The following is a 19,604-nucleotide window of genomic DNA, read 5'->3' as shown; positions in this document are numbered from 1 at the left end:
AACTGACCAACGAAGCTTGCAATACTTGGGCAGTCAAAGGCTCCTCGAAGGAATTCAACACAAGTTGATGCTCAAACTCCTGGAATTTGACTACATCACTGAGTACAAAAAAGGTAAAGATAATACAGCAGCTGATGCACTATCAAGGCAACTTCAGGATGAAAAAAAACTACATTCTTGCCAGTTACTGTCAAGCAATAGCACCCACTGCAATGCTATTTCCATCTTGGTACCTTCCTGGATGACTGAAGTTCAAACATCATATGAAAAGGATGACAAATGCACTAAGCTTCTCCAAGAAATAGCCATAAACAAGGACAGTAACCCCAACTTTACTCTCCAGTCTGGCATCTTGAGGTACAAAGGCCGCATCTACATCGGATCCTCTAGTGATCTGCGAAACAAATTGTTCAACTATTTCCACTCTTCTCTGTTTGGCGGCCATTCAGGCAACAGAGTCACTTTACACAAGTTACAAAGCTTGTTCTATTGGCCAAATCAAAAACAGTTGATGAGGACATCCCTATTACACTAATACCTCCGTCATTGCAAGATGAAGACAATGTTGCTGTGAAGCTCAAGTCCAATGAAGTCAGGATTGGACCTATGACAAGAGCTCGTGCGAAGCTACTCAAGCAACAGGTGAACTTGTTCCTAAGTGATACTTTGATCCATGAGAACTTTATACTGCCTAAGTCCTTTTACTTATGTATGATCAGGTATGAAGAAGTAGCAAGCGTCGCACGAGGAGGAGAGGAGCAGCTGGACAAGAAGCTGAACATGGAGCTAGACATGGAGCTGTACATGAAGATATCCCATGGACGTGCGAGGGAGGAGAGGAAGGCATGCGCGAAGGAGGAAGAAGTCCAGGCCGGTGCACAGCCCGGTCAGACCGGCCGCCATGCCGGCGCCCCCGGTCCCAGGCCCGGTCCGACCGGACCACACGCCGGACGAGCCCGGCGCCGACCGGCTCCTCAGCCGGTGCAATCCGGGCGGGTGTACTGAGCCACCCATCCGGCACCCGGTCACCATCCGGTCCCAAGCCCGGTTGAAACCGGACCACCCGGTCCCAGGCCCGATCGACCTGCCCCCAGACCGGCCGAGTCCGAGTCTGTCTCGACCAGATCCAATCTGGATCGATTTTCTATGTATCTTTTCGACTCCTGGTCATCCCGAACCCCAATATAAGTGCCCAGGACGCCCCCAAATTAGGTTTAGACCATGTTTAAGAAAAACCCTAGTTCATAGTTGATTGCTTTGCAACTCTATCTAATTCATACACCATATTGCATTGATTTGGTGTTTGTTACTGAAAGTCTTGTGTGATCTGCTGTTCCATTGGGAATTAGAAGGTTGCAACTTACCGCTTCGTGGTCGGCGGCTACGTGCGCAAGTGTGTGGAGTTGCAAATATCTTGCAGGGTTGAGAGCTTTTGCATTGGCGACAGGGATTGATCGAGAGACTTCGTCGGCATCATACAAGTTATCTCCACCTCCTCAACGTGTTATCTCCGTTGTGTTCATCGTGTGATCATCACCACTACCGTCGCTTACTGAGAAGATCGGCAACCCCTTGTCATCTTGGTATCAGATTTCAGTGTTTCCTCGGTAAGCCATCCACAATCCACCCCATACTTGAGTTGTGAGTGTTTTCCTATCCAGAAAAAGCCAAAAAAATATTAGGCTTAGGGTTTGCCATAGCCTTTAGATTGCCCTAATTTCGAGTTTTAGTTGCTTTTCGTAGTTTTTTTTGCGTACCTTTTCTTCCATCTAGTATTGTTAGGGTTTGTGTTTCCGCTTTCATCTAGTGTTAGTTTTTGTTACTCTGAGTCGATATGGCGTACAGTGTGCTTGTTCCCAACCATAGACACAACCATTCGATATAAGTGACTAGGAACTTTCCCAAAAGAGACTAGTTTTACCACTCGACAGGCTGCTCGTTAGGGTTTTGGTGCTTTGCAATTGCTGTTGGTCGTGTTATAAAGAGTTGAGACAAAAAAATATAAAAGAAGCAAAAAGAGCTATATAGCTGCGTGTGATAAAAAAGTAAAATCCAAAAAGAAGAAGTGTGTAGTGCTAGTAAGTTTCAAGTGAAGGCCTAGTTTACTTTTCTGCACCTGTAGTTGAGCGATCTTGTGCATGTTTCGTTGAGCTTTGCTAGTGTCTCTCGAGTGCATTGCAACCTTTTCATTCATATAGTTGCATTGCCACATTTATCGCCTTGTGTGAGTATCATTGGTTGTCTACGGTCAGCGCTAGAGCTTGTTATTGGTGCAAATAGGTAGCCTACCTACAGCCCCACATATATCCTGCTTTGTCGTGTGAATTGTTCTTATACCCTTGATATTCGCTTCGCTACATCCGTGCACTAGTTGTCACTACAAGTGGTAAGCGATACTAATTCACTTTGGAGCGGTAAGATTTCCTTTTCTTATCAGTTTTGAGTGATTTGTGAGAGTACCACTATATATTGTTGATTTAGTGCACTAACCTACTAACCATGTCTTCTAGTGATGAGAAAATTGTTAACCAGAAAAACAAGTATGCCGCTGATGTGATGACATGGAGGGAGTATGAGGCTCTTCGTAATGAGATGCGACGTGAATTCCGCACTCAGGACGATGAACTTCGGGGGACTGTTCAGGAGATGTCCCAGAAGCTGGATACTACTAATGAGACCGTCACCAAAATGCAAGATCAAATGACGGATATCCAGCGCAGTCTTCAAGTTTTGACTCTAGCTGTTGATAATCTCACCCTACAACAACAACAAGAAGATGAAGACCCTGAGCTTCAGGATGAAGCACATGGTGCTGGTCGTGGTGTTGGACGTGGTAACCGTGGTCGTGGCTTCATTGAACTCGGAGCTCGTCGTGTCCCTCCACAACAGCAAGACGATGGTTTGGGTAAGCCAAAGTTCTCAATACCCAAATTTGATGGAGGTGCTGATGTTGAAGAATACCTCACTTGGGAGCTGAAAATTGAGAAGTTGTGGCGCCTACATGACTATACTGAAGACATGAAGGTTAAGCTTGCTTCCTCAGAATTTGATGGTTATGCATTGCGTTGGTGGGATGGAGTTACACGTGCTCGTCAAGAAGACAACGCGTTGCCAGTTCTTACATGGTGCGAGATGAAGGCCATTATGCAAGCTCATTTCGTTCCCACTAATTATTTGCGATCAATATATGATAAGTTGACCCTCTTGAGACAAGGTGTGAAGACTGTGGATACTTATTTCATGGAGATGGAGATGATTATGTAGCGTGGCCGTGTCCGTGAGTCACTTGAGATGACAATGCAGCGTTTTCTACATGGTTTGATCAAAGGCATTGTTCGTCATCACAATTACACTACTATGAATGAATTTCTACATCATGCAAGAGAAGCTGAAGCACAGTTGGCTGAAGAAGCGCAAATCAAAGGTCGTGCTACGGGAGCTGGGCGCTACACGCCTAGGGCGCCCCCATCTACGGCGCCGGCGCCATCATCGCGCTCCTCATAGTTTCCTACTTCGTCTAGCAAGCCGGTTTACAATGTGTCCAACACAAAGAAGTCCAAACCTGCTGCAAGTACAAGTGGTTCTAGCATGTCTACTGCGCGTAACCGTGATATGGCTTGTCATACATGTGGTGCCAAGGGTCACTTCAAGAGAGATTGTCCTAACCGCAAGGTCATGTTTATCAATGAGGACAATGAGTATGAGACTGGAGATGATGCTGACCCATATGCTCCAGAAGATGATGATTATGACAGTGATGGTGTAGATGCTTATTAATCTGAAGCTCGCACTATTGTTGTGTCTCAGCGTGCTCTTAATGTGTTGCCAAGTGCATCTACTCAGCGCTGCAATTTTTTCCAAACCAAGGCTCTAGTTGGTCCTGACAAGGCTTGCAAGGTCATTATTGATGGCGGGAGTTGCCGCAGTTTAGCAAGCAAGGAGTTGTGTACCAAGCTGAGGTTGAAGTATCTGCCGCACCCACATCCATATTATATTCAGTGGTTGAGCGACAATGGTGAGATGAAGGTAAACCACATGGTGCGTGTTGATTTTGAGATTGGACCGTATAAGGATTCCATTGATTTTGATGTGGTTCCTATGACGGTGTGTCACCTACTATTGGGTCGGCCATGGCTCTATGACCGTTCTGTGCAACACAATGGCCATGCCAATACATATCACTTGGAGTTCAAGGGGAAGAAAATCAACTTGCATGTACAAGGGCGAGGTTTTGGTTTCTAATGACATGACCCCTATTTCTCTTGGTGTTTCTAGTGTTTTGCAGGAATTCAGCGACGTCTTTCCGGAGGAGGTGCCCGCAGGATTGCCACCATTGCATGGTATTGCGCATCAAATAGACTTGATCCCCGGCGCCTCGCTACCCAATAGGGCGCCATATAGGACGAACCCCGAAGAAACGAAGGAGTTACAGAAGCAAGTACAAGCGCTACTCGACAAAGGTTATATCCGCATCAGCCTTAGTCCTTGTGCTGTTCCTGTTATTCTAGTTCCTAAGAAAGATGGTACATGGCGCATGTGTGTAGATTGTAGAACGATAAACAACATTACTATTCGATATCGTCATCCTATTCCCCGCTTAGAGGATATGCTAGATGAATTGAGTGGTGCTGCTGTTTTCTCTAAAATTGATTTTCGTAGTGGTTATCATCAAATTAGGATGAAAGAGGGGGATGAATGGAAAACAGCCTTTTAAAAAAATTGTTTATATGAGTGGTTAGTAATGCCTTTTGGTTTAACTAATGCACCTAGCACTTTCATGAGACTGGTGAACCATGTTTTGCGTGATTTTATCGGCAAGTTTGTGGTTGTGTACTTTCATGACATATTAATCTACAGCCGCAATGAATCTGATCATACTATACATATTCGACATGTTTTGCAAGTGTTGCGTGATAGTAAACTCAATGGTAATCTTGAGAAGTGCACATTTTGCAAAGATAAGGTTATATTACTGGGTTATGTTGTCTCTAAGCATGGAGTAGAAGTAGATGTGTCTAAAATTGAAGCAATTCAAAATTGGCCTACTCCCATGAATGTGAGTCAAGTAAGAAGTTTTCATGGTCTAGTTGGGTTTTATAGACGATTTGTGCCCAATTTTAGTACTATTGCTGCACCTTTGGATGAATTGACTAAAAAGGGTGTTGTCTTTGAGTGGGGTGCAGCCCAAGATCATGCTTTTGATGAACTAAAAAGATTGTTAACTTCTGCACCGTTGCTTGCACTTCCTGATTTCAATAAGCAATTTGAGATTGAATGTGATGCTAGTGGTATTGGAATTGGTGGTGTGTTGTTGCAAGAGGGTCGCCCAATTGCATATTTTTCTGAGAAACTTTCTGGTGCTAAGTTGAACTATACTATATATGATAAAGAATTGTATGCTTTAATTAGAGTTCTTGAGGTTTGGCAACATTATTTGTGGCCAAAAGAATTTATCATAGATTCTGATCATGAAGCTTTAAAATATCTGAAAGCCCAATCTACATTGCATAGGCGTCTTGCAAAGTGGGTTGAGTTCATTGAGTCTTTCCCATACATTATTAAGCATAAGAATGGAAAAGATAATATTGTTGCTGATGCTCTATCTAGGAAAAATATGCTATTAACTCAACTTGATGTTAAGATTCCTGGATTAGAAGTACTATGTGATTTGTATGCCACTGATCATGATTTTGCTGAACCATATCGCTTGTGTGCTATTGGTAAAGCATGGGAGAAATATCACATACATGATGGGTTCTTGTTTAAAGCTAACAAACTATGTGTTCCCGAATCGTCTGTGCGTCTGCTCTTATTGCAGGAATCTAGAGGTTTGATGGGTCACTTTGGGCGTGAGAAGATGCTACTCATGCTAGCTGACCACTGTTATTGGCCAAAGATGAGGCGGGATGTGGACAGATATGTGAAGAGATGCATTACTTGCAACAAGTCCAAGTCCAAGTCCAAGCTGAAGCCTCATGGTTTGTATACTCCTTTACCGGCACCTACTACAGCATGGGAAGACATTAGTATGGATTTTGTGTTGGGTTTGCCGCGTACTAAAAGAGACCATGATTCTATATTTGTGGATAGATTTTCTAAAGACTAAAACATGTTGGTATTGTCATAAAACTAGCATGGAACATAAGAAATTATAGATACGTTGGAGACGTATCAAGCATCCCCAAGCTTAGTTCCTACTCGCCCTCGAGTAGGTAAACGATAAAAACAATAATTTCTGAAGTGACATGCTACCAACACAATCTTGATCAATACTATTGTAAAGCATATGAGATGAATGAAGTGATTCAAAGCAATGGTATATAGTTTGCTAACAAAAAGATAATGACTAAACAAATTAATCATATAGCAAAAACTTTTCATGAATAGTACTTTCAAGACAAGTATCAAAAAGACTTACATAAGAGTTAACTCATAAAGCAATAGATTCTTAATAAGAAGTTTTGAAGCAACACAAAGGAAGATTTAAGTTTCAGCAATTGCTTTCAACTTCAACATGTATATCTCATGGATAATTGTCAACATAAAGCAATATAACAAGTGCAATAAGTAAACATGTAAGAATCAATGCACACAGTTGACACAAGTGTTTGCTTCTAAGATAGAAAGAAGTAGGTAAACCGACTCAACATAAAGTAAAAGAAAGGCCCTTCGCAGAGGGAAGCAGGGATTACTCATGTGCTAGAGCTTTTTATTTTGAAAACATGGAAACAATTGTGTCAACGGTAGTAATAATTCATATGGGTTATGCATAAAACTTCCTATAAGTTGCAAGCCTCATGCATCAAATACTAATAGTGTTCGCACCTTGTCCTAATTAGCTCGGATTTCCATGGATTATCATTGCATTACATATGTTTCAACCAAGTGTCACAAAGGGGTACCTCTATGCCACCTGTACAAAGGTCCAAGGAGATAAATCGCATTTGCTTTCTCGATTTTGATAAATCTCAACTTGAGGACATCCATACCGGGACAACATAGAAAACAGATAATGGACTCCTCTTTTTAATGCTTTAAGCATTCAACAACAAATAATATTCTCATAAGAGATTCTGAGGATTAATGTCCAAGCTGAAATTTCCACCATGATACATGGCTTTGGTTGGCGGCCCAATGTTCTTCTCTAACAATATGCATACTCAAACCATTCAACTCATGGCAAATCTCCCTTTTCAGACAAGACGAACATGCATAGCAACTCACATGATATTCAACAAAGGTGTGACAAGTTGATGGCGTCCCCAGCAACATGGTTACCGTTCAACAAGCAACTTATAAGAACTAAGATACATAAGCAACATATTCATTACCACAATAGTTTTTTAGGCTACTTTCCCATGAGCTATGTATTGCAAAGACAAGGAATGAAATTTTAAAGGTAGCACGCAAGCAATTTACTTTGGAATGGCAGAAAAATACCACATATAGGTAGTTATGGTGGACACAAATGGCATAGGTTTTGGCTCAAGGTTTTTGGATGCACGAGAAGCATTTCCTCTCAGTACAAGGCTTTGGCTAGCAAGGTTGTTTGAAGCAAACACAAGTATGAACCGGTACAGCAAAAACTTACACAAGAACATATTGCAAGCATTATAAGACTCTACACCGTCTTCCTTGTTGTTCAAACACTTTTACCAGAAAATATCTAGACCTTAGAGAGACCAATCATGCAAACCAAATTTCAACAAGCTCTACGGTAGTTCTCCACTAATAGATTTAAACTACATGATGCAAGAGCTTAAACATGATCTATTTGAGAGCTCAAAACAATTGACAAGTATCAAATTATTCGAGACAATATGAGGCATTTTCTGTTTCCAACCAAATAACAACAAGTACAATTATTGCGGCTTTCAGCTTTCGCCATGAATATTAAAATAAGATGAAGAACACAAGTGTTCAAATGAAAAAGCGGAGCGTGTCTCTCTCCAACACAAGGATTGCTGGGATCCGAATTTATTCAAACATAAACAAAAATAAAACAAATAGACGCTCCAAATAAAGCACATAAGATGTGACGGAATTAAAATATAGTTTCACTAGAGGTGACCTGATAAGTTTTGATGAAGAAGGGGATGCCTTGGGCATCCCCAAGCTTAGACGCTTGAGTCTTCTTGAAATATGCAGGGATGAACCACGGGGGCATCCCCAAGCTTAGACTTTTCACTCTTCTTGATCATACCATATCATCCTCCTCTCTTGATCCTTGAAAACTTCCTCCACACCAAACTCAAAGCAATCTCATTAGAGGGTTAGTGCATAATCAAAAATTTACATGTTCAGCATGGACACAATCATTCCCAACACTTCTGGACATTACCCAAGGGTACTGAAATTTAATGGAGCAAAGAAATCCACTCAAACACAGTAAAAGAGGCAATGCGAAATAAAAGGCAAAATCTGTAAAAACAGAACAGTCCGTAAAGACGAATTTTTTAGAGGCACTTAACTTGCTCAGATCAGAAGACTCAAAACTAATGAAAGTTGCGTACATATCTGAGGATCACGCATGAATTTTCGCAGATTTTTTTTTATTCTTGTACAGAGAGAAAAGGGCGAATTCGTGACAGCTAAGAAATCTGTTTCTGCGCAGAAATCCAAATCTAGTATCAACTTCCTATTAGAGACTTTACTTGGCACAACAATACATGAAAATAAAGATACAAAGGTATTGCTACAGTAATAACAAGCACCTTGACTCAAATATAAAACAAAAATTGCAGAAGTAAAATAATGGGTTGTCTCCCATAAGCGCTTTTCTTTAACGCCTTTCAGCTAGGCGCAGAAAGTGCAAATCAAGTAATGTCGAGAGAAGAAGCATCAACATCATAATTTGTTCTAATAATAGAATCAAAAGGCATCTTCATTCTCTTTCTAGGGAAGTGTTCCATACCTTTCTTAAGAGGGAATTGATACTTAATATTTCCTTCTTTCATATCAATAATAGCACCAACAGTTCAAGAAAGGGTCTTCCCAAAACAATAGGACAAGATGCATTTCATTCAATATCCAAGACAACAAAATCAACGGGGACAAGGTTATTGTTAACCGTAATGTGAACATTATCAATTCTCCCCAAAGGTCTCTTTATAGAATTATCAAGCAAGATTAACATCCAAATAACAATTTTCCAAAGGTGGCAAGTCAAGCATATCATAAAGTTTCTTAGGCATAACAGAAATACTTGCACCAAGATCACATAAAGCATTACAATCAAAATCATTGACTTTCATCTTAATGATGGGCTCCCAACCATCTTCCAACTTCCTAGGAATAGAAGTTTCAAGTTTTAATTTCTCTTCCCTAGCTTTAATGAGAGCATTTGTAATATGTTTTGTAAAGGCTAAATTTATAGCACTAGCATTAGGACTTCTAGCAAGTTTTTATAAGAACTTAATAACTTCAGAAATATGACAACTATCAAAATCTAAACCATTATGATCTGCAACATTCTGAAAAATTTCAGCACTTTTATCACAAACAGTTTCAGCAGTTTCAGTCAGTTTTGCACGCTTTGCAGTAGAATTAGAGACATTGCCAACACTAATTATTTTACCATTGATAGTAGGAGGTTTAGCAACATGTGAAGCATCAACATTACTAGTGGTGGTAATATTCCAAACTTTAGCTATATTATTCTCTTTAGCAAGTTTTTCTTCTCTTCCCTCTCTTTCCCACCTAGCATGCAATCAGCCATCATTCTAATATTATCATTAATTCAAACTTGGATAGCGTTTGCTGTAGAAAATGACATAATATCTTTATCTTCATTAGGCATAACTTTCAATTTTAAAAGATCAACATCAGCAGCAAGACTATCAACCTTAGAAGCAAGAACATCAATTTTACCAAGCTTTTCTTCAACAGATTTATTAAAGCAGTTTGTGTACTAATAAATTCTTTAAGCATGACTTCAAGACCAGAGGGCGCACTTCTACTATTGTTGTAAGAATTACCATAAGAATTACCATAACCATTACCATTATTAGAAGGATATGGCCTATAGTTGTTGTTACCAAAATTATTCCTATAAGCATTGTTGTTGAAATTATTAATTTTAATGAAGTTCACATCAACATGCTCTTCTTGAGCAACTAATGAAGCTAAAGGAACATTATTAGGATCAACATGAGATCTACCATTAACAAGCATAGACATAATAACATCAATCTTATCACTCAAAGAAGAGGTTTCTTCAACAGAATTTACCTTCTTACCTTGAGGAGTTCTTTCAGTATGCCATTCAGACTAGTTGATCATCATATCATCAAGAAGCTTTGTTGCAGCACCCAAAGTGATGGACATAAAAGTACCTCTAGCAGCTGAATCCAATAGGTTCCTTGAAGAAAAATTCAATCCTGCATAAAAGGTTTGGATGATCATCCAAGTAGTTAGTCCATTGGTAGGGCAATTCTTTACCAATGATTTCATTCTCTCCCATGCTTGGGAAACATGTTCATTATCCAATTGCTTAAAATTCATAATGCTACTTCTCAAAGATATAATTTTAGCAGGAGGATAATATCTTCCAATGAAAGCATCTTTACATTTAGTCCATGAATCAATACTATTCTTAGGCAAAGATAGCAACCAATCTTTAGCTCTTCCTCTTAAGGAGAAAGGAAACAATTTCAGTTTTATAATATCCCCATCTACATCCTTATACTTTTGCATTTCACAAAGTTCAACAAAATTATTCAGATGGGCAGCAGCATCATCAGTACTAACACCAGAAAATTGCTCTCTCATAAAAAGATTTAGTAAAGCAGGTTTAATTTCATAAATTCTGCTGTAGTGGCAGGTGGAGCAATAGGAGTGCATATAAAATCATTATTATTTGTGCTAGTGAAATCACACAACTTAGTATTCTCAGGAGTATTCATTCTAATAGTAATAAAGCAAACCGAATTAAATAAAGTAAAACAAGTAACTAATTTTTTTGTGTTTTTGATATAAAGAAAGCAAACAAGACAGAAAATAAAATAAAGCAATACAATAAACAAAGTAAAGAGATTGGATGTGAGAGACTCCCCTTGCAGCGTGTCTTGATCTCCCCGGCAACGGCACCAGAAAAGCTTGCTGCTTGCGTGAGGCAGCTCCTTGTGACGGTAAAGCACACGTCCGTTGGTAACCCCAAGAGGAAGGTATGATGAGTACAACAGCGAATTTTTCCTCAGTAAGAAACCAAGGTTTATCGAACCAGTAGGAGATGAAGGCCACGTGAAGGTTGTTGGTGAAGGAGTGTAGTGCGGCGCAACACCAGTGATTCCGGCGCCAACGTGGAACCTGCACAACACAATCAAACTACTTTGTCCCAACTTAACAATGAGGTTGTCAATCTCACCGGCTTGCTGAAAACAAAGGATTAAACGTATGGTGTGGAGAATTATGTTTGCTTGCGGAAAACAACAGAGAACAATGATTGCAGTAGATTGTATTTCAGATGTAAAAGAATGGACCGGGGTCCACAGTTCACTAGTGGTGTCTCTCCAATAAGATAAATAGCATGTTGGGTGAACAAATTACAATTGGGCAAGTGACAAATAGAGATGCATATACATATCATGATGACTACTATGAGATTTACTTAGGGCATTACGACAAAGAACATAGACCGCCATCCAGCATGCATCTATGCCTAAAAAGTCCACCTTCAGGTTAGCATCCGCACCCCTTCCAGTATTAAGTTGCAAACAACATACAATTGCATTAAGTATTGTGCGTAATGTAAACAATACAAATATCCTTAGACAAAGCATTGATGTTTTATCCCTAGTGGCAACAAGACATCCACAACCTTAGGGGTTGCTCGTCACTCCCCGCATTCAATGGAGACATGAACCCACTATCTAGCATAAATACTCCCTCTTGGAGTCACAAGTATCAACTTGGCCGGAGCCTCTACTAGCAACGGAGAGCATGCAAGAACATAAATAACACATATATGATAGATCAATAATCAACTTGACATAGTATTCCATATTCATCGGATCCCAAAAAACACAACATGTAGCATTACAAATAGATGATCCTGATCATGATAGGCAGCTCACAAGATCTAAACATGATAGCACAAGAGGAGAAGACAACCATCTAGCTATCGCTATGGACCCGTAGTCCAAGGATGAACTACTCACGCATCAGTCCGGAGGCGGGCATGGTGATGTAGAGCCCTCCGGTGATGATTCCCCTCTCCGGCAGGGTGCCGGAGGCGATTTTCTGAACCCCTCGAGATGGGGTTGACGGCGGCAGCGTCTCTGGAACTTTTCTCGTATCGTGGCTCTCTGTACTAGGGTTTTCGCGACGAAAAGAATAAATAGGCGAAGGGGCAGAGTCGGGGGACGCCCGAGGGGCCCACCCCATATGGCGGCGCAGCCAGGGGTGGGGCCGCGCCCCCCTATGGTGTGGCCGCCTCGCGTCCCCTCTTCGTCTCCTCTTCGGTGTTCTGGAAGGCTCCGTGGAAAATAAGACCGTGGGCTTTTGTTTCGTCCAATTCCGAGAATATTTCCTATGTAGGATTTATGAAACCAAAAACAGCAGAAAACGAGAACCGGCACTGCGGCATCTTGTTAATAGGTTAGTCTCGGAAAATGCATAAAAACATTATAAAGTATGACTAAAACATGTTGGTATTGTCATAAAACTAGCATGGAACATAAGAAATTATAGATACGTTGGAGACGTATCACGCGCCAAATCATCCCGCCGCATCCATTCGAAAATCACGTGACCAGTTTTACCCTTTTAACCCAGGTGCGGAAGCTACAACCCACCGACCATGGAGGGCTCATTCGGTAACAATGAAATATCTTGCCTAGATCCCGAACCCTCCCCACAGGACCACACACACCCACCAACCATTCGCCCCATTCGCTCAAAAATACTCTCACACGCCAAAGCTCTGTCTCTCTATAGTACTAGATCTGCTTCGCCGCCAGCATACTCCTCCACAGCGTAGCCTTGATCGTGTTGGTTGTCCACCCACCGGATCCGCTCCCCCGCCGCCCTCGCCACCGAAGGATCTGCTTCACCGCCGACCTCGCCACCAACGGATCTGCTTCACCGCCGACCTCATCCACAGCATAGCAATCAACGCCTTTCCTGTCGACGCACCGGATCCTCTCCAACGGAACCGGGTCTACTTCCCCGCCCCCCCCCCCCCTCCATAGAAGCCGATATATTCCACCGACTACCTTGGCGCAGCGACTGTATCAACTTCACTGAATCCCTTGCCAGCCAACCAGATCTGCTTCACTAACGCCCGCTTCTCCTGAAACAGGGTCGATTCATCGTCTCCCGCGTTCGCCGCCGCTGGAATGCAAGCTGCCGCCCCCGTCCACCCCGCCGCAGCTTGGTTAGTACGCTGGCCCGTTAGATCGCGGTGTTTCTTTAGCAATGTTTTGTGTAGTTATTTGCAGATTTCATATGCCATTAACTTTCTTGATGTGTTGCTTCGCATGAAGTTCGTTTAAATATTGTACAGTACAAAAGCATTATCCGGTCGCTACCATCATGTTCATTCTACTGACACCTGTGCGCATCCACATATTTATAGCCTTATACCCATTCATTTTCTGCCAGCTGTTTTTGTACTGCATGCTATTGTCGCACTGCTTTTATAGTCATGCTATGGGCATTTCCAATCTGGTTGTTCTTATACCATGTCATTAGCTCACCACTAGCCGCTAGCTTTTTTCTTGTGCCTGCTATCCTCACACTGCTTTTATAATCATGCTATGTGCATTTCCAATCTGCTTGCTCTTATACCTCGTCATTAGCTTATAGCTATTTTTTTTCCATGAATGCTCTTGTCGCACAGCTTGTATAGTTATTGTTGCATGCATGTCTGGTCTTTGTATTATCGTAGACTAACTTGTCAATGTTATTTTCCTAGGGATTGATCATGCGAACCGCTTATTATAACATCCAACATTAACAGCGGGGACGCTAGGGAAGATTGGAATCTGAGTTCTTGGTTGGTAATTTTGGCAGTTTACTTCCGTTATTATCTATAACCTATATGCATTGTTCCTTATGCAAGAGATTAACACTTGGAACCCTGCCATAGCAATGCCATTCACGCTTTACTATGTTTCTGCCTATTTGATATGCTTGTCTTGGAGCAACTGCGAAGGTGATTTGAACCTGACATTTGGTCATTCTTAATGCCAGTTTACTTTATGTGGAAAACCTTGGCATTACCCTACTCTAAATCTGAATATCTGAAATTTGTATCTCATGCAAAGCAACATCTAGTTGGTTTTAATCTGATATCTAGTAAATATTAGCTTATTCATTTGGCAGCTCAAGTTTTTTGTTATTTGAAACCAGCTGACTTGGTCTTAAATGTGATATCTAAACACAGATTAAGGACAATGGAGCAGGTTGATTAGCATTTCACCTAATGGCTGAACCTAAAATGACAGGCATGTCGACCACGACTAGTGCACGCAAGAGATGGACCTGCAGCGAGCCAGTATGTGCTTAGTACATGTATCATATCTTATCTTGTGCTTATTTCGGCTACATGCTGTTATCTGATCTCTACATTACATAATACATGTTTGAATAGTTAATTGTTGTAACTATGTTTGCAATATTATCAGAATGCAGTTGTAATGAAGCAGCCATCATTAGAAGATAGTCGCCAAAAAAGGATCTGTAGCGACCCTGTGCAACATTATGATGTAAGTCTGTGCTTAGTACACGTTCCAGACATTGTCTTATTTATGCAACTTGTTATTATCTTATATCTACATTGCATAATAAATGTTTGAATAGTTCACTGTTGTAACTATGTTTGCAATATTACTAGAATGCAGTTGTAATGAAGAAGTCCTTAGTAGAAGATAGAGGGCAAAAAAGGTTCCGGGTGAGCCTATGCAACGATATAATGTAAGTCCGTGCTTAGTACTTGTGACTATCTCATATCGACAATGCTTAATACATGTTTGCATAGTTCATCGTTTAACTCTTTTTGCATTATTATCGAATGCAGCTTGTGATGAAGAAATCTTCATCAGAAGAGAGGCCCATAAAAAGTTCTGATCTTTCTTCTGATGCATCCTCTCATAGCCGTCAACCTAGACCATTCCTTTCATCAAATAGTAAATATCTCAAGGCTGTACTGTATGAAAGACATGGTATTGCTGCTTTAAGATCTGTAGCTGATATGTTGACAAAGAGTACACAAGATTCAATCAAGGCGATTGCCAAATGTCAACGTGTTATTGATGATGCTAGTAGAAGTCCTCCATGATTATATGTAATTTTTTTTGGGCACATTAATTGCCTTGTAATTTTCCTAGTTATTTTATTTTTGTATGTAATTGTGTGTATCATTGATATTAGATTTTAGGCTCATGAAATTTAATGGGCCTTCTTATAAGCCTAACTTGGCTGGCCCATAATGCAAGTTGACTAGTCAAACAACCAGGGCCCTACAACTTAGTGGGCCGGCCCACTTACAGTAGTGTGGGACCACTTCCATTTTGGGTCGGCCCACTTACTTATCGGGCCAGCCCAATTGCTTTAAGTGGACCCCACTCACTAACTGGGCCGGCCCGGTAACAGGAAAGTGGGACCCACCTGCTTATTGGGCCAACCCGATAGGGCCCACATGCTACTTGGGCCGGCCCGTTAACACGATAGTGGGCCCCACTTTTTATTATTGGGCCGGCCCGCCAACCTGTTGGGACAGCCCACTTGCTTTATGGTGGACCCCACTTACTAACCGGGCCGGCCCGGTTACATGAAAGTGGGACCCGCATGCTTATTGGGCCGGCCCACTATCTTGTTGGGCCAGCCCACTTGCTATATGGCGGACCCCACATACTAACCGGGTCGGCCCTTTAACAGAAAGTGGGACCCACTCGTGTTTTTGGGCTGGTGATGCAGCCCGACCTTCGGTCTTCACCGCATCATATGCTTCATTGCCAAGACGACACGCAAAGGTGAATCTTCTCCTTTACGCGTGTCTACAATCGCCTATGTGGAACGATATACTACTTCATACTCCGTCATATCTTGATGATAGGAACTCGACGACAAGTACGGAGGGAAGAGAGGATGCCATGGAGACCCGAGGACGCAAGGCCGATGTCACGGAAGCATGGAAGAGAAGGAGAAAGAGGAGCCGGACGCTCCAGGCCGGAACTTCCGCCCACCACCGCCGGAACTTCCGCCCGCATTCCATCCAAGACCGAAGATGCTCGCACTCGAAGAGCCGGGACCGGAACTTCCGCCCCTCATGGCCGGAACTTCCGCCCCGACCGGAACTTCCGCCCTCGGCCGACCGAACTTCCGCCCCGTCGAATCTCGGCCAGATCTCAGCCCCCTTTGGCTTGTAACTTACCCCTTCGGCCCCCTACCTATAAATAGGAACCTACCCCCACCTTCATGAGGGAGAGATGATGTTTAGATGAATTGGCTTATGCCTCTATTATCCCTTTGTGGATTTGGGAAACCCCCACCTTAGGTTAATTCCTATTGTACCACCCGGCTCCTTATCGAATCCTATTGTATCTCTTTGGTGACTTCTACCAATCTTGATCTTTTGCTTGCACTTCTACCTATTTGGTCTTTTGCTTGCACTTCTATTGAGTTTGGTCTTTTCACCCTTCTAGATTCATAGGATCTTCGATTTGTCGATCTTTTTGCGGACTTCTACCGAAAGGTCTTTTCCTTGCAACTTCTATCGTGTTGGTGGTTCGGGCCAACGAGGACAAACCGATTGTGTTGTGTGCGTGTGTTTGTATCGAGTTCTTCGCGTTCATCAACTTCCCCGCGAATCCCCTTCGCAATCACACTCACCCGGGTCAAACCGTGAAGATTGGGCACACCCTCGGGCTTAGCCCGCATCATATGGTATCTGAGCAAAGGTTGCCACGGATTTGACCCTCCGATTCCACCAATTTCGCCCAAAAATTTCCCCAAAAAAAATTTTTTCCCCAAAAAATAGCTCGATTTTGGATCTCAGAATTTGTTGCGTTATTTGTGGTTTTGGTCCACAGATCTGTTGTCTTTGGTGTTGATCTATCATCCCTCCAAATTTCACCGGCTAATTCCACCGTTTACCCCTCTAATCCGACGATTTTCTGCCCATTTTTCCGCCCGCGTTCGTGCTGTTCGTCGCGCAGATTCAGATCTGAAATTTTCTAGTATTTCCGGAACTTCCGCCCCTCAGGACCGGAACTTCCGCCCCGAGAGACCGGAACTTCCGCCCACTCGGAACTTCCGCCCAAGTTCCGGCCTAGTTCCGAAATTGCGCCAAAACGCCCCGGGATGGTTCTGTAACGAAATCGACCATTTTCGGAACTAGACCGGAAGTTGGCCGGAACTTCCGGCCGACCGGAACTTCCGCCCCTCAGGACCGGAACTTCCGCCCCTCAGGACCGGAACTTCCGCCCCGAGCGACCGGAACTTCCGCCAGCACGACTTTCAGCATTAAAGCTGGCAGATTCAGCATGTAACTTAACCAACTTTCCGGAGCCCATTTGACCTCAAATTTTGACCAGTTAGACCATCCATCTTGACTCCAACTTTGACAACTTTGACCGCTCATTTTGACCAAACTTTTCGGGCATTGAATTTTGTGTTCGGATTTCCTTGTGGAGTGCATTGGTCCGCGACGACACCTTTGGCACCCCGGATTCCGGCGCAACTTCGACACCATCGTCGACACCACCTCGATCATCGCAAGTTCGTGTGCTTGACACCGCCTAACATCAATAGGTATAACTTGCCCCACCCCTTGTAACCCCGTTTCTTTCTTTGTGTACCTATCCCATTGAGAGTGGCTTTCCGAGTGTTGCGAAGCATTGCACAAGTGTCACGACCGTGAGAGGGTGTGTGTGCGTTGTGTTGAGCAAAGCTCCGAAGCAAGCTCGGTGAGAAAGATACACAAAAGAAGAAAAAGTGTGACATAGAGAAAAAGAAAGCTTCTAAGCATAGAAAAAAAAGAGAAAAAGAAAAAGAAATAGAAAAAGAGTGTGTGTCCACCGATACAAAGGAGGGCAAAGCTTGTAAGCACTAAGAGAGAAAAGAGAAGAGTGGCATTTGTGCAAATCTAGTTGCTTCTCTCATATGCAACCGAGCTACGGTCTCTCTTGTGTTGGCGTGACACCGAGCTAATAGTCTTCGTTAGGACCATCTTTGTTACTTGCTCACTTCCTTGGTCGCGCTAACCCCATTGTTCTTCCTTGTGTGTGTTTCCGTGTTTCCTTGACATAGATCACCACTTTTGACATTTGACTTTGGATCTTACCCACATTTGACAATAGACATTTTCTTTGGTTCTTTTCGTTTGCTATCCACTTCCTCACCTACCACCATATAGAGTTCTTAGCCTTTTGCGTGTGCTTTGAGTGTGTGTGTGAGTACATATCGGTTATTCTCTAACTTGAACCATTTTCTCGATTTTGGTTTGCGAGTTTTAACCTTTTGGTAGTTCTCCTTCCACCATATATACACCAATCCTAGAGACTAACATGTGTAGTGAGGATGAGCCTACGGAGGACGACATGGAGTACTACGAGGGTGATAGCTCCGCAAGCACCGAAGATATGGAGGACCATGTGGAGCTCGACACCGACAATGGCTCCGCATGCATTGGCGACGTGAACGACATCGAGCATCTCTACACCGACCATGACTCGCCAAGCATGGACAACATGGTGGAGCACCACCTCGACCACGACTACGACTACGACGACATGGTGGAGCACTACCTCGACTACAACTACGACACCATGATGGAGCACCGCACCGAGCACTACCTCGACTATGACATCGACACGATGGTGGAACCGAGCTTCGACACCACCTTGCACAAGACCGGTGCCTACAAGTTCTCCATCTTGGCCAATGGAACTACTTATGAAGGTAGCGGACCTTCAAGACGGCGCAACCATGAGAGTGCTTATGCACATGATCATCTACGTCGAGCTCATCCTATGAAACACCAAGAGCGCCCCCCTCATGATCGTCGTCGACCATCACAACCCCATGACCACCATCGACATGCATCACCACATGACCGTCGCCGACACAAGTCACCTCATGTTCGCCATCGACCAACACCTCCCAAGGATCTTCGCCGACACAAGTCACCTCATGTTCGCCATCGACCAACACCTCCCAAGGATCTTCGACGACATCCCCCAAGACATGGTGATGATGCAAGAAGACGAGAGCCTCGACATGAAGCGGCCAAGGCTACAAAGAACAACAACACCAACCATATGGTGTCCACAAAGCCTAGTGCCACCACCGAAATGGCATCTCCAAGACCGCCTACACATGAGTAGATCTCCAATGGTGCAAGACAAGGCGCTACACCAACAAGCAAGATGGTGCCAAGTACAAAGAAAGAAGAACCACATATCATGGTGCTTGCTCCTCCTACCGCCACCACCATAATGGCACCTACAAGAAGCTCAAGCCCCAAGATGAAGACCATGGAGTCTACACTTCAAGATGAAGGACGGTCTACACAACTTTATGCCAACATGACATTTCGTTGTCCACCAAGATCAAGTAGCTCCCAATACTTTCGTTGCAAACAAGACGGTCATCTTTGGGAA

The sequence above is a fragment of the Lolium rigidum genome, chromosome 3 (genome assembly GCF_022539505.1).
Source record: "Lolium rigidum isolate FL_2022 chromosome 3, APGP_CSIRO_Lrig_0.1, whole genome shotgun sequence".
NCBI lineage: Eukaryota > Viridiplantae > Streptophyta > Magnoliopsida > Poales > Poaceae > Lolium > Lolium rigidum.
This window is presented reverse-complemented; position numbering follows the sequence as displayed.